This window comes from Microcaecilia unicolor, chromosome 6, assembly GCF_901765095.1.
Source record: "Microcaecilia unicolor chromosome 6, aMicUni1.1, whole genome shotgun sequence".
Classification (NCBI taxonomy): Eukaryota; Metazoa; Chordata; class Amphibia; order Gymnophiona; family Siphonopidae; genus Microcaecilia; species Microcaecilia unicolor.
The window spans coordinates 221184858-221199147 of record NC_044036.1 but is presented as its reverse complement, the minus strand read 5'-3'; the positions used below and the strand labels follow the sequence as shown (position 1 = coordinate 221199147).

The window sequence follows — 14290 nt, the reverse complement described above, 5'->3', positions numbered from 1 at the left end:
AGAGGGGCTGAAATGCAGGGAACCTGGGAAAAGGAAGAAGCTATATGGATTGACTTGGAAAGAGAAGATGGAATCTATATCCAAATGGGTCTTATTTACAGACCTCCAGCACAAATGTAGAAGCTGGAGAAGGATCTGATTGAAGATATCCATAAGGTTGGAAAGAAAGGGGAGGTACTACTGCTGGATGATTTCAACTTGCCTGATGTGGACTGGAATGTCCCGTCAGCAGAATCGGAAAGAAGCAGAGAGGTTGTGGATGCCTGTCAAAGTGCTTTGCTCAGACAAATGGTGATGGAACCCACAAGGGAAGGACTAATGCTGGATCTAGTGCTCACAAATGGAGGAAGTGCTTCCAACATCCAGGTGGGTGTCCACCTAGGCAATAGTGATCATCACACGATATGGTTTGATATAAGAGTAAAAGCGGAGTGCAGACGCACAAAACTCTAAGTGCTGGATTTCAGACATGCTGATTTTGGTAAAATGGGGGGAAACTTGAAGGAGAAGCTGACGGCATGGGTAGGCATAGGAGTGGTCCAAGCTGAAAGCTGCTACAAATATGACTAAACAACAACAAGAGAAACAGGAATCCTATATGATTCTCGGAACAAGTAGCCGAAAAATAAGGCAAAAGAGGCTGCGTTCAAGAAATACAGAAGAATGTAACAAAAGGATCATGGAAAAGATTACTGGATTAAATTCAAAGAAGCAAAGAGGGAAATATGGCTAGCGAAAGCACAAGCAGAAGAAAAAACTGGCTAAAGATGTAAAGAGAGGCGACACAACCTTTTCAGATATATTAGGGAAAGAAGAAAAGCTAGGAATGGAATTTTAAGACTGAAAGATGCTGAGAATAGTTATGTGGAGAGTGATGAGGATAAAGCACTAAAGAAATACTTCTTTTTGGTGTTCATGGAAGAAAATCATGGAGAAGGAATGTGGTCGGCTGCTGAGGGTATCTCTGGGATGCTGCCATCCTCTACTGCTGCTGCTTCAATGGACATATGTGTTGAACAATTCCTCTCCCTCCTTTGACATTGGAAGGTTGGAAGTGGCAGAGTGGTTACAGCACTAGTCTTGCCCTTCTGTGATTGCTGATTCAAAAATGATCAGTGGAGTATGGCCCCCTTCAAGCTGCATATGTTTTGCACAATTTCTTCCCCTAAAGCAACCTTTGACATTGTCCAAGAATGTTTGCTGAAGAACTGATGTGGCAAAGTGGTAGAGCACTAGTCTTACCCTTCTGGGATTGCTGGCTGAAATCCCATCAGTGGAGCATCCCTTCCCCCCCCCCCCCCCCCCAAGTCGGATATGTTTTGCTCAATTCCTCCCCCCTAAAGCAGCTGAGGGTGGGGTGCTCAAGAACTGAAGTAGCAGAGTAGTTAGAGCACTTGTCTTGGCTTCTGGGATTGCAAGTTCAAATCCCCGCAGTGGAGCTTGCCCCCCCTCCCCAAAGCCGCATATGTTTTGCACAATTCCTCCCCATAAAGCAGTGTTTGACATTGGTTGAGGTGATGCTGCTGCTCAAGAACTGAAGTGGCAGAGTGGTTAGAGCACTTGTCTTTTCCTTCATGAGAACAGCCATTACCATCTTACTGTTATAGTACAGTATTGCACAGGGATGTAGAAGGATTACAGTCTGATGACAAATTTGTAATAAAATGTTCTCTGAAAATATGTAGATGAATGTACTAAACAGTATTAGGAAGTTTGCATACTTAGCATACTCACAGGTATCCAGACCTGTGAGTTGTGCAGTGAGCCTCTCCCAACTCCTGCAGTAGTGCACGTTGGCCCTCCTTCTCCCCTTTTGGAGAAAAAGTCTGGCCATGAGTTGAGTTTCCTAGGAGTAGAAGTTGGGCATCCTCCTCTTTCTTTTTGTCATCTTGAAAATGTCCCTGTGGATATCAATGTCGAGAAGTGTTTATGTCATTCTGGGCATATTCTATATACCACGCATAAATCTGCACCAAATGTAGTGTTGTTAACCGCATGCATATCCGTCATCATGTGTATTCTATATTTATTTATTTGCATTTATTTATTTAGATTTTGCTCACACCTTTTTTCAGTGGTAGCTTAAGGTGAGTTACATTCAGGTACACTGGATATTTCTCTGTCCCAGGAGGGCTCACAATCTAAGTTTGTACCTGAGGCAATGGAGGGTTAAGTGACTTGCCCAAGATCACAAGGAGCAGCAGCTGGATTTGAACCGGCCACCTCTGAATTGCAAGACCAGTGCTCTAACCACATATATATATAGCGCCTTGTGGTTTCAGAATGCGCGTAAGGGTTTTTTTTGTTCCATGAGGAATTTTTCGGTGCCAGATTCTATATATTTGACATCACACCAAGTGTCTAATAGATAAATGAAGATGTAATAAATCAACTCTCCACCCCAAAATAATGCCAAATTCTCTTTGAGCATCAAAAAGTACTTATCTTATGTGGAAGTCCTAATATTTGTCCTTCCAACTGGAAATATAACTGCTATATGGCGCAATCGATATATCAGTCCAATGCAGTTCACTCAGCTTCACTTCAGCTCATCCCAGTCACTGTAAATCTTCCATATGAATAGTGATTTAAAAATCTTTGCGTTTCCTTGACTCTGGCCAAGTTTTGTGAGATCGATTCATCAGAAGGAAGCACCTCTTAAAATCATTATCAGACACTCTCCAAAGGGGATGCTAAGCCCAGCATTTCTTCCAATGCATAGAGAGGGGTATAACCAGCAGAAGAAAGGAGGTGTTGACGCCCCTGTACAAGTCGTTGGTGAAGCCCCACTTGGACCACCTTGTTCAGTTTTGGAGGCAGTATCTTGCTAAGGACGTAAAAAGACGAAGCAGTTCAGAGAAAAGCAATGAAAATGGTATGGAATTTGCGTCACAAGATATATATGAGGCTTGAGGATCTGAACATGAATACCCTGGAGGAAAGAAGAGACAGATGATATGATACAGACATTCAAATATTTGAAAGGTATTAATCTACAAACAAACTTTTTCCAGAGACGGGAAGATGGTAGAACTAGAGGTTGCAGGGGAGTTGACTCAGGAATAATGTCAGGAAGTACTTTTTCACAGAGAGGATGGTAGATACCTGGAAAGCCCTCCCACGGGAAGTGGTGGAGATGAAACTTTAGCGGAATTCAAAAATACATGGGATAAACACAGAGCAATTCTGTTTAGAAGGCATGGAACCTAACACGCTTAGCAGTGATTAGATCGCAACACCAGTAATTGGGAAGCAAAGCCACTGCTGGGCAGCTTCTATGGTTTGTGCCCTGATCGTGGCTGGACAGATTTAGATGGGGTGGAGTGAGGCTTTAATGAGAACTTCAGTAGCTGGAGAACAAGGCCAGTGCCGGGCAGACTTCTATAGTCTGTGCCCTGAAAATGGCAAGATCAAGTATAAATAGGTAGGATCACATCATATATTATACTGAGTTTTTGTTGGGCAGACTGGATGGATCATACAGGTTTTTATCAGATTCAGCTGAACTTACTGCATTTATAGCTGCTAGGGGGTTATGGAGGGGGGCACTAACACTTCGCCCCCACTATCTACAGCCTAGGATACTCTTATGTTAGTTTTCTTCCCTTTAAATCTCACATGTCCAAAATTTGGCAGCCAAGATTTAATGCTAAAAAATGCAGTGTCATGCATTTGAGCTGCAAAAACTCAAGGAAGCGGTACAGTTTTGGGGGTGAAGTACTTTGTGCACAAAGAGAGGGACTTTGGTGTAATCGTATGTGATGATTTTAAGGTGTCCAAACAGGTAGAAGGTAAAATTATGTATCATACCTGATAATTTTCTTTCCATTAATCATAGCAGATCAATCCATAGACTGGTGGGTTGTGTCCATCTACCAGCAGGTGGAGATAGAGAGCAAACTTTTGCCTCTCTATATGTGGAAATCCTCAGTATGGTCGATATCAAAGCTCCATTCACAGGAATCACCAAACATAGAGAATTACACCCACAAAGGAACACTCCGTCAACCCACCACCGCCAAGCAGGGGGGGGGGACCCACCCCCGCCGACGCGGGGGTACTGGCATATCCTGCTATCGCAACCGCGGGAGGAGCTGGCTTACCTTACCACCGCTAAAGCGGGAAGGAAACAAGGCTACCCAAGCACCGCCGAAGCAGGAGGGAGCGCCGGCATAATTTAGAGGTCAACCCAGCCACCGCCGAAACGGGGAAGGGGAGAAGCAGCAGCTCACTGTAACACAAAGTCGTCCCAACTCAAGGGAAATCCAACTGGAGAAACCTGAACACGAAGTTTTCGTGAACAATAACTGGAACTTGAACTTGAATCTGAAATATAAATAAAAACAGTACAGATATCTGGGAGGGACTATGGATTGATCTGCTATGATTAATGGAAAGAAAATGATCAGGTATGATACATAATTTTACCTTCCATATCATCATGCAGATCAATCCATAGACTGGAAATCCCTGAGCGCAATACTGATGCTCCAAACTGAGCATCGGCACGAGCAGCCATGTCCAAGCGGTAATGCTTTGAGAAGGTATGGGCCAACGCCCAAGCCGCCGACCTGCAAATCTCCTCCAAGGAAACGGCTCTGGACTCCGCCATAGAGGCTGCCAAATAGGCAGCACCTTCCCTGAGGCCACATAGGCTGACGCAATCATTTCCATGACCCAACGTGCTACGGAAGGCTTAGACGCCTGGAGGCCCTTCCGAGGGCCCGCGAACAGCACGAAGAGATGATCCGACTTCCGGAAATCGTTGGTCACTTCCAAGTATTTGATGATGACTCGTCTAACATCCAGACATCTGAAAGCATGAAACTCCTCTGGATAGTCCTCCCTATGGAAGGAGGGTAGACACAGCTGCTGATTCAAATGGAAGTGAGAAACAATCTTGGGCAGGAAGGAAGGTACCGGTCGAATAACCACCCCAGCCTCCGTGAACCGCAGGAACGGCTCCCGACACGAGAGTGCCTGGATCTCGGAAACTCTTCTGGCTACACTGATTGCCACCAAAAACACCGCCTTCAACGTGAGGTCTTTAAGAGACAGCCGCGATAAGGGCTCAAATGGCGGCTTCTGCAAGGCCCGCAGCACCAGATTGAGATTCCATGTGGGCACCACCGAGTGCACAGGAGGGCGCAGGCGATTAACTCCTTTCAGAAAACGCACCACATCTGGCTGGGAAGCCAGGGAAACCCCTTTCCGGCGGCCCCTGAAGCAAGCTATGGCCGCCACCTGGACTTTAAGCAAACTGAGCGATAGTCCTTTTTCCAGACCGTCTTGCAGGAACGCCAGCACTGCAGCCACTGGTGCCGAGAAAGGCGACAGGGAGCTGGCCTCATACCAGGATTCAAAGGTACGCCAGACCCTAGTGTAAGCCGTAGAGGTAGAGCGCTTCCGTGCTCTCAGCATAGTGGCGATGACCTTGTCTGAGAACCCCTTCTTCTTCAGCCGTTTCCTCTCAAGAGCCAGGCCGAAAGACCAAAGGGGGAGGGATCCTCCATCAACACAGGCCCCTGATGTAAGAGACCCTGCTCCGCTGGAAGCCGCAAAGGACCATCTATGGAAAGCCAGATCAGATCCGCATACCAAGGACGTCTGGGCCAGTCCGGGCCTACCAGGACCACTCACCCTGGATGCCTTGCCACCCGGCCGAGGATTCTGCCCATCATGGGCCACGGCGGAAACACATAGAGAAGCTCCTGTCTCAGCCACTGCTGAAGAAGAGCATCAACCCCCAGGGAAGGAGGGTCCCGTCCTCTGCTGAAGAAACGCGGCACTTGGCAATTTGCCGAGGTCGCCATCAGATCCAAGGTCGGTATGCCCCAGCGCTTCGTGATCTCCAAGAATGCTCGAGCAGACAGTTGCCAAGGTATAGCGACTGAGAAAGTCCGCCTCGACATTGAGGACTCCCGCAATGTGAGCCACCGACAGCTGGTCCAAATTCGCCACCGGCATAACTTCATGGTCTCCCTGGCTAGGGGAGCGCTCCTGGTACCTCCCTGGCGATTGACATAGGCCACGGCCGTGGCATTGTCTGACAGGATCTGAACTGGCCTAATTATCAGCACCTGAAGGAATGCTTGAAGCACCAACCGAATGGCCCGGAATTCCAAGAGGTTGATGGACCACTTCGCCTTCGCTGGCGACCATATCCCCTGCGCTGTCCTTCCCAGGCAGTGGGCTCCCCAGCCCGGCAAACAGGCATCCGTCATGATGACAATCCACTCCGGGGACGTGAGAGACATGCTGGCTGACAACTTGTCCGACCTCAGCCACCAACAGAGCGCCCTTCTCACCGCCGGGTCCAAGGGCCAGCGTACCGCATAATCTTCCGAAACCGGAGTCCAGCACCGCAGAAGAGAGTGCTGAAGAGGCCTCATATGGGCCCTGGCCCAGGGTACTACCTCCATCGTGGCCATCATGAAGCCCAACAGTTGCACATAATCCCAAGCCCGAGGCACTGAGGCTAGGAACCGACCCACCTGGGTCTGAAGCTTGAGGCTCCGGCTTTCCGGCAAGAACACTCTGCCAACTCGGGTGTCGAACCAAACCACCAGATACTCCAGGGACTGAGTCAGTCGCAGCTGACTTTTCTCCCGGTTGATGATCCACCCCAGGGAGCTCAGAAGAGCAATGACCCTGTCCGTCGCTCTCCCACACTCCGCAAAGGAGGGGGCTTGAATCAGCCAGTCATCCAGGTAAGGATAGACTTGCACGTCTTCCTTGCAGAGATGAGCCACAATGACTACCATCACTTTGGAGAAGGTCCGCGGGGCCGTAGCCAACCCGAACGGGAGGGCCCTGAACTGGAAGTGCCGGCCCAGCACTGCAAAGCACAGGAAGCGCTGATGAGGCGGCCAAATGGGAATGTGCAAATAAGCCTCCTTGATGTCCAAGGATGCCAGGAACTCTCCTCCTTGTACCGCAGCGATCACGGAGCGGAGTCTCCATATGGAAATGCCAAATTCACAAGGCCCGATTGACTCCCTTGAGATCAAGAATAGGCCGAGAAGAGCCTCCTTTCTTTGGCACCACAAAGTAAATGGAGTAACGTCCCGGACGTGCCACGCTGTTCTACGGGCACTGGGACTACCGCCCCAAGGCGGAGCAAGTTGTCCAGAGTCTGCCGCACTGCTGCCACTTTGAGGAGAGACTTGCAGGGCGAGTTCACAAACCCATCTCTCAGGGACCTGCAGAACTCCAACTTGTAGCCGTCTCTGATGACTTCCAGAACCCAATCGTCTGAAGTTACCCTGGTCCACTCACCCAGAAACGAGGACAGCCTTCCTCCTATCTGCTCTGGGCCATGGACCAGGGCCCATCATTGGGTACGAGACCCTGGGGGCGGACCAGAGGAAGGACCTCCTGAGCGGCGGTCTCTGCAAAAGGACTGCTGCTTCGGGGAGAATCTCTGCTTAATGGAGGAGGAGGAGCCCGACTTGCCCGGGCGATACCGACGGGCTTCTTGAAAAAGGCCCTTAGAGGAACCAGGGCAAGCACTGCTGGCCCGTGCCTTGACCTCCGGTAACCTCTTGCCTTTAGAACTGCCGAGATCCATCACGATCTTGTCCAGCTCGTCCTCGAAGAGCAGCTTGCCCTTAAAAGGCAACTTGGCTAAACGAGACTTAGAGGCATGGTCAGCCGTCCAATGCTTAAGCCATAGCCACCGACGGGCAGAGACTGCCTGAGACATACAGTGGTGGAAATAAGTATTTGATCCCTTGCTGATTTTGTAAGTTTGCCCACTGACAAAGACATGAGCAGCCCATAATTGAAGGGTAGGTTATTGGTAACAGTGAGAGATAGCACATCACAAATTAAATCCGGAAAATCACATTGTGGAAAGTATATGAATTTATTTGCATTCTGCAGAGGGAAATAAGTATTTGATCCCCCACCAACCAGTAAGAGATCTGGCCCCTACAGACCAGGTAGATGCTCCAAATCAACTCGTTACCTGCATGACAGACAGCTGTCGGCAATGGTCACCTGTATGAAAGACACCTGTCCACAGACTCAGTGAATCAGTCAGACTCTAACCTCTACAAAATGGCCAAGAGCAAGGAGCTGTCTAAGGATGTCAGGGACAAGATCATACACCTGCACAAGGCTGGAATGGGCTACAAAACCATCAGTAAGACGCTGGGCGAGAAGGAGACAACTGTTGGTGCCATAGTAAGAAAATGGAAGAAGTACAAAATGACTGTCAATCGACAAAGATCTGGGGCTCCACGCAAAATCTCACCTCGTGGGGTATCCTTGATCATGAGGAAGGTTAGAAATCAGCCTACAACTACAAGGGGGGAACTTGTCAATGATCTCAAGGCAGCTGGGACCACTGTCACCACGAAAACCATTGGTAACACATTACGACATAACGGATTGCAATCCTGCAGTGCCCGCAAGGTCCCCCTGCTCCGGAAGGCACATGTGACGGCCCGTCTGAAGTTTGCCAGTGAACACCTGGATGATGCCGAGAGTGATTGGGAGAAGGTGCTGTGGTCAGATGAGACAAAATTGAGCTCTTTGGCATGAACTCAACTCGCCGTGTTTGGAGGAAGAGAAATGCTGCCTATGACCCAAAGAACACCGTCCCCACTGTCAAGCATGGAGGTGGAAATGTTATGTTTTGGGGGTGTTTCTCTGCTAAGGGCACAGGACTACTTCACCGCATCAATGGGAGAATGGATGGGGCCATGTACCGTACAATTCTGAGTGACAACCTCCTTCCCTCCGCCAGGGCCTTAAAAATGGGTCGTGGCTGGGTCTTCCAGCACGACAATGACCCAAAACATACAGCCAAGGCAACAAAGGAGTGGCTCAGGAAGAAGCACATTAGGGTCATGGAGTGGCCTAGCCAGTCACCAGACCTTAATCCTATTGAAAACTTATGGAGGGAGCTGAAGCTGCGAGTTGCCAAGCGACAGCCCAGAACTCTTAATGATTTAGAGATGATCTGCAAAGAGGAGTGGACCAAAATTCCTCCTGACATGTGTGCAAACCTCATCATCAACTACAGAAGACGTCTGACCGCTGTGCTTGCCAACAAGGGTTTTGCCACCAAGTATTAGGTCTTGTTTGCCAGAGGGATTAAATACTTATTTCCCTCTGCAGAATGCAAATAAATTCATATACTTTCCACAATGTGATTTTCCGGATTTAATTTGTGATGTGCTATCTCTCACTGTTACCAATAACCTACCCTTCAATTATGGGCTGCTCATGTCTTTGTCAGTGGGCAAACTTACAAAATCAGCAAGGGATCAAATACTTATTTCCACCACTGTACCTATATAGTGGTCGATAGTAGTAATTGACTTTAAAAAATTATTTTCTTTTTCTTACAGTACATTGTTTCAGATTTGTGTATTAGCACTCATATATGTACTATGATTGTTAAAAAATTATAAATAAAGAATTTAAAAAAAAAAAAGGTGGAGGACAAAGGATTTTTAAAAAACATTTACATCCCACATTATCCCAAGCAAAGCCGGGTTCAATGTGGCTTACATTTGAAAATACAGTAAGACAGAATAATAGAATTTAGTTATTCATGGGAGCAAGCAGATGGATATGTATGAAACATTTAACAAAGTTGAGATTAGCATATATAGCCAACTGGGCATTTAAAAGTCTGTCCTTTAATAATGCTGCATATTCAGAAATCATAGCCAAGTATAGGCAGTTATTCAAAGATAATCACAGGCATTCATCACATTACAAAAGTAAACAACTTCTACAGAGTACATCCAAAATTTAATTTTTATTTTCTCATTTCCATCTTCCAAAATTCCAGACTGCAAATGGATCAGCAGGACCCAAAGCACTCCAAAACAAGTAAAGTCAGAAATAACACAGTTTATACCTAATTATTCAGCCACCCTTAGGATTCACCTTTGGGTTTAAAAAGCAAAATCATATGAATGTATGGTCTGGATAAACAATCAAATTTTAAAGCAAATGCCCATAATATGTAATAGGTGGTAGCAATAATGAAACAATGATGGAATATTTAAATAGCAAAAGGATATAAAAATTCACTAATCTGCTAAGAGCAATAAGAAACGAGAAACTAAAAAACAATTTGCTCTTAAATAGGTTATAAGAATTATCTGTGCTGTATATAAGGATATAATATTACTGTTTTAAATAAAAGGCCTCATTAGCTAAGGGTACCAACTCAGTGGACACACCTGTACAGGCTTCAATCATGGGCCAGCCACCACCTCCGAAAAACCTACAGAGTGGAATAACTGAACCAGTCTGTAGTAAAAAACGGGGTGGGGCTAATGTAGGTTTAATTAACAACGGGCACAGATAATATCTAATAAACCCAATAAATGTAGTGTCATATAACGGAAGAATGAAAAAGTACAATTCATATGGGGGAAAAAAGGATTATAAAATACCATATAGCCAAAAAGGTTACTTAGCTTCCAATCCAGGAGAGAAAAGAAAACCTCAGTAGGTTCCTTAGCAAAAAAATGGTATAATATAAGTACAGTCCTTTCAGGATCCACACAAATTATTTCTTTAAGTAACTCTCTCGACAGTTCTAGAATTCTCACTGTTTCGTTACTTCTTCAGGCGAGGATATGCAAAAGTAGCGAACATCTTCCGCATTGCAAGGCATCCTCGGTTTCCATTATTGCCGAAAACCGGGGACGACCATCTCTAAGGTCGACCTAAATGTTGAGATTTGGGCATCCCTGACCATATTATCGAAATGAAAGATGGACACCCATCTTGTTTCGATAATAGCGGTTTCCCCGCCCCTTCATGGGGCCGTCCTGCGGGGACACCCTCAGGAAAACTTGGGCGCCTCGTTCGATTATGCCCCTTTTTGTCTCCTGTTTTATCTAACCTCCTTGGAGAAAGGGGCTGGAATTGGGGCTGAAAAAAGGGGGGGTAGGAATCTGGTAGTGGAGGAGTTTGTGTTGCTTCACTGAGGGGAGGGGAGAAAGAAGGTGCTAGATGGGGGAGGGGAGAGGTTGGGAGGAGAAAAAAGAGAGAGGAAATGCTAGATGGGTAGGGGGCACTGGACTAATAGGCTGCAGGGGATTTTCTATCTTGCTGCTGTTTTGGAAATATCTTATTTTGGGGGGATTCACCCATATGGATCTCATTAAAGTAGAGGCTGACCGAATTTCGGTTTCAGTTTTGGCACTGAAACTGACCTGAAATCCGGGTTCAGGTTTCTGCTAAAAATCCCTTTGCATTTTTGGCAGAAACCCAAAACCGTTTCTATCTTACAACGGGAAGTGAATGAACATCTATCACATAGCGATTGACACTGAGAGACAGTTTTTTAAAACTTGGTCTCCGATATGTAGTTCTTACTACTGGGATTTAAGAGTTCTCCAAAGATTTAAATCCAGGGACTGCATAGAATAAAAAGCAACTCAGCAAGGCTATAAAATAGCCAAGTTTGTTGCATGATGGTATCGTACTAAAGTCACAACTCACACCAAAAAAACCAACACGTAATAAGAATATAATCTGCTTACTGATCATCAAAATAAATCTCAACAGTTGACATCAGCGACAAAAATGACACTAACACCCGATGTATAGTTGTTGAAGGTACTAAAAAGAATGAAAAACAATCCATTCATCGAGTGGAACACTAGTCTTCTGCCAGTCGCTGTGCATAGACATTTAAGGGGGTCTGGCTGATTTAAGCCCTCAAGAAAGCAACGGGGCACTTTTCTCTTTACATCTATTTTTCTCCCAGTTACTACTTATGGCTCCAGTACACTTTTTCTTCTTGGCACTGTCCCTTCCTAATTTGTTTCTCCTTCTTAAACCACTGTACACTGCAGGAATACATTGTCCACCATCTGTATTCATCATCTCACCATCTCTTCCTTTTTCTCAGCTCTCAACCTTAAACATTTCCTTCCTTCTATTCATCCATCTCCTTTCTGTCTGAGTACATCTCGCCTTCGTCGCCTTCGTTGCTGTCGTTGTACTTCTCCTTCTCTTCTCCGTACTCTCTTGCTCTCCGCTGGGGACACTAATCCCAATCCTGGTCCTCCACATCAGCTCTCATCCTATTTGTGCAGGTCACACCGTGATATCTCCTATCTAATTTCTGTTCCTCTCCTCCCCACTCCTTCCCTGCCTTTCTCTTGGGCTCTGTGGAACGCCCGCTCTGTCTGTAACAAACTTTCCTACATCCATGACCTCTTTATCTCTCGTACTCTCCATCTGCTTGCCCTAACTGAAACTTGGTTTTACCCTGAAGACTCTGCTTCAGTTGCGGCCCTATGCCATGGAGGTTATCTTTTCTCCCATACTCCTCGCCCGGTTGGCCGCAGAGGTGGTGTCGGGCTACTACTTTCACCCTCTTGTAGATTTCAACCTCTTCTTCTACCTCAATATCACTGTTTTTCTTCCTTCGAAGTCCACCCCATCCGTCTATTTGCTCCTCTGCCTCTCCGAGTAGCAGTCATTTATTGACCCCCCCAATAAGTCCCTTTCTTCCTTTCTCACTGACTTTGATGCTTGGCTTTCCTTCTTTCTTGAACCTTCATCTCCTTCCCTCATTCTTGGGGATTTTAACATTCATGCTAATGATCCCTCTGACTCTTTGCAGTTTCTTGCTTTAACATCCTCTTTCAATCTTCAACTGTGCTCCACTGCCCCCACTCACCAGAATGGCCACTGTCTTAATCTTATCCTCTCCTCATACTGTTCACTCTCCAGTTTCTGTGCCTCAACTCTTCCCCTCTCTGACCATCATCTGATAACTTTCACACTTAAACACCCTCCTCCCCAGTCCCGTCCAATCTTAACCAATACATTTAGGAATCTTCAGGCTATTGACCCTTCTACTCTGTCCTCCAATGTTTCAAATCTCTTCTCAACCACTATGTTATCCAAGTCTGTCAATGAGGCTGTCTCTTCCTATAATACTATTCTCTCCTCTGCTCTGGATACTCTCGCTCCTCTCATTCCCCGTTCTGTAAAACGTACCAAACCCCAACCTTGGCTGACCTCTAGAATCCACTACCTACGTTCCTGTGCCCGCTCTGCCGAACGCCTTTGGCTGAAATCCCGTGCCCATGCTGACTTCATACATTTCAAATTCTTGCTGACCTCCTTCCAGTCTGCTCTTTTACTTGCCAAACAGGACTATTACATCCAGTTGACTAATTCTCTTGGCTCAAACCCTCGTTGCCTCTTTGCCACACTGAACTCTCACTTTCCCCCCAGACTCTGGCTGAGTTCTTTCATGATAGGTTCACAAGATTAAACTTGAATTCTCAACCAGGTCACCTCCACCTCTCCTTCCATTAGTCCATTCTCTCAACCCTCCAACCCCTGCCTCCTTTTCTTCCTTTTCTGAAATCACTGAAGAGGAAACTACACATCTTCTTTCCTCCTCAAAACTAACTACCTGTTCCATCTACTTAACACTATTTCTCCTACTGTCATCCCGTTTATCTGTCATATCCTCAATCTTTCACTGTCCACTGCGACTGTTTCTGATGCCTTCAAACATGCCGTAGTCACACCACTCCTTAAAAAACCTTCATTGGGGAGGTCACGTGATGCCGAGCTAGGAAGCGGCTGTGATTGAGGAGAGCTCCCGGTTCGACCCTCAAAATAAATATTTAACAGGGCTTTTATCGCAGAACTTTGGTGCTGCTGATTGAGAACTTGCCTCTGGGAGGCGGCTGGAGCATAGCGTGCTTCTCCGAGTGCAATGGCCCTTCGTGCGCCACGAAAAGATAAAGACAAGGCGCGCCAGAGTGAAAATAAAATGGCGGACGATGGCGAATCAGGCCAAGCCACGATCAGCTCAGCATGGGTGGCGAAGGTTGTGGCAGAGGTGCGGAAAGCCATTGACGTCTCCTTAGATCAGCGGTTGCAGAAAGTTGCAGATAAGCTCGATACCGTGGACGGAAGGCTGGAGGACTTGAAAGGTGAATTCTCAGCCCACTGCCAGAGAGTGTCTGACTTGGAGGACAAGGTGCAGTAGTTGACGGCTGGGAGGGAAGACCTGCAAAAACGTGTGCGTTCGCTGGAGGATCAGATTGACGACATCGAAAACCGCTCTAGGCGAGCTAATTTGCGGTTGGTGGGTCTCCCGGAGAAAATCGCGGATTCGGAGCTTCAAGGATTTTTGGAATCCTGGTTGAGCAAGAGCCTCCAATTAAAATCAGAAGCGGGAGACCTCCGTATTGAACGCGCCCATCGTCTGGGACTGCGGAGGACCGCGGAGGCCAGACCGCGAGTGGTCATCTTCAAGTTGTTAAATTATGTACATAAG

The 14290-nt window shown here is 46.7% G+C and overlaps 1 protein-coding gene across 5 annotated transcripts in view; it reads right to left on the bottom strand.

Annotated features, from left to right (window-relative positions):
* The window catches only part of TOR4A (torsin family 4 member A), a 223242-nt gene that overhangs the window by 120549 nt on the left and 88403 nt on the right, over nt 1-14290 (bottom strand). The window contains exon 1 of one of the 5 annotated variants that reach the window (XM_030207777.1): nt 1722-1797. The exons of 3 other annotated variants lie outside the window; for them this stretch is intronic. The gene's annotated coding sequence lies outside the window, so the exon portion shown is untranslated. Of the gene's footprint in view, nt 1-1721; nt 1798-14290 lie in introns of those variants that run through there. One more of the 5 variants, XM_030207779.1, reaches the window with a different exon arrangement.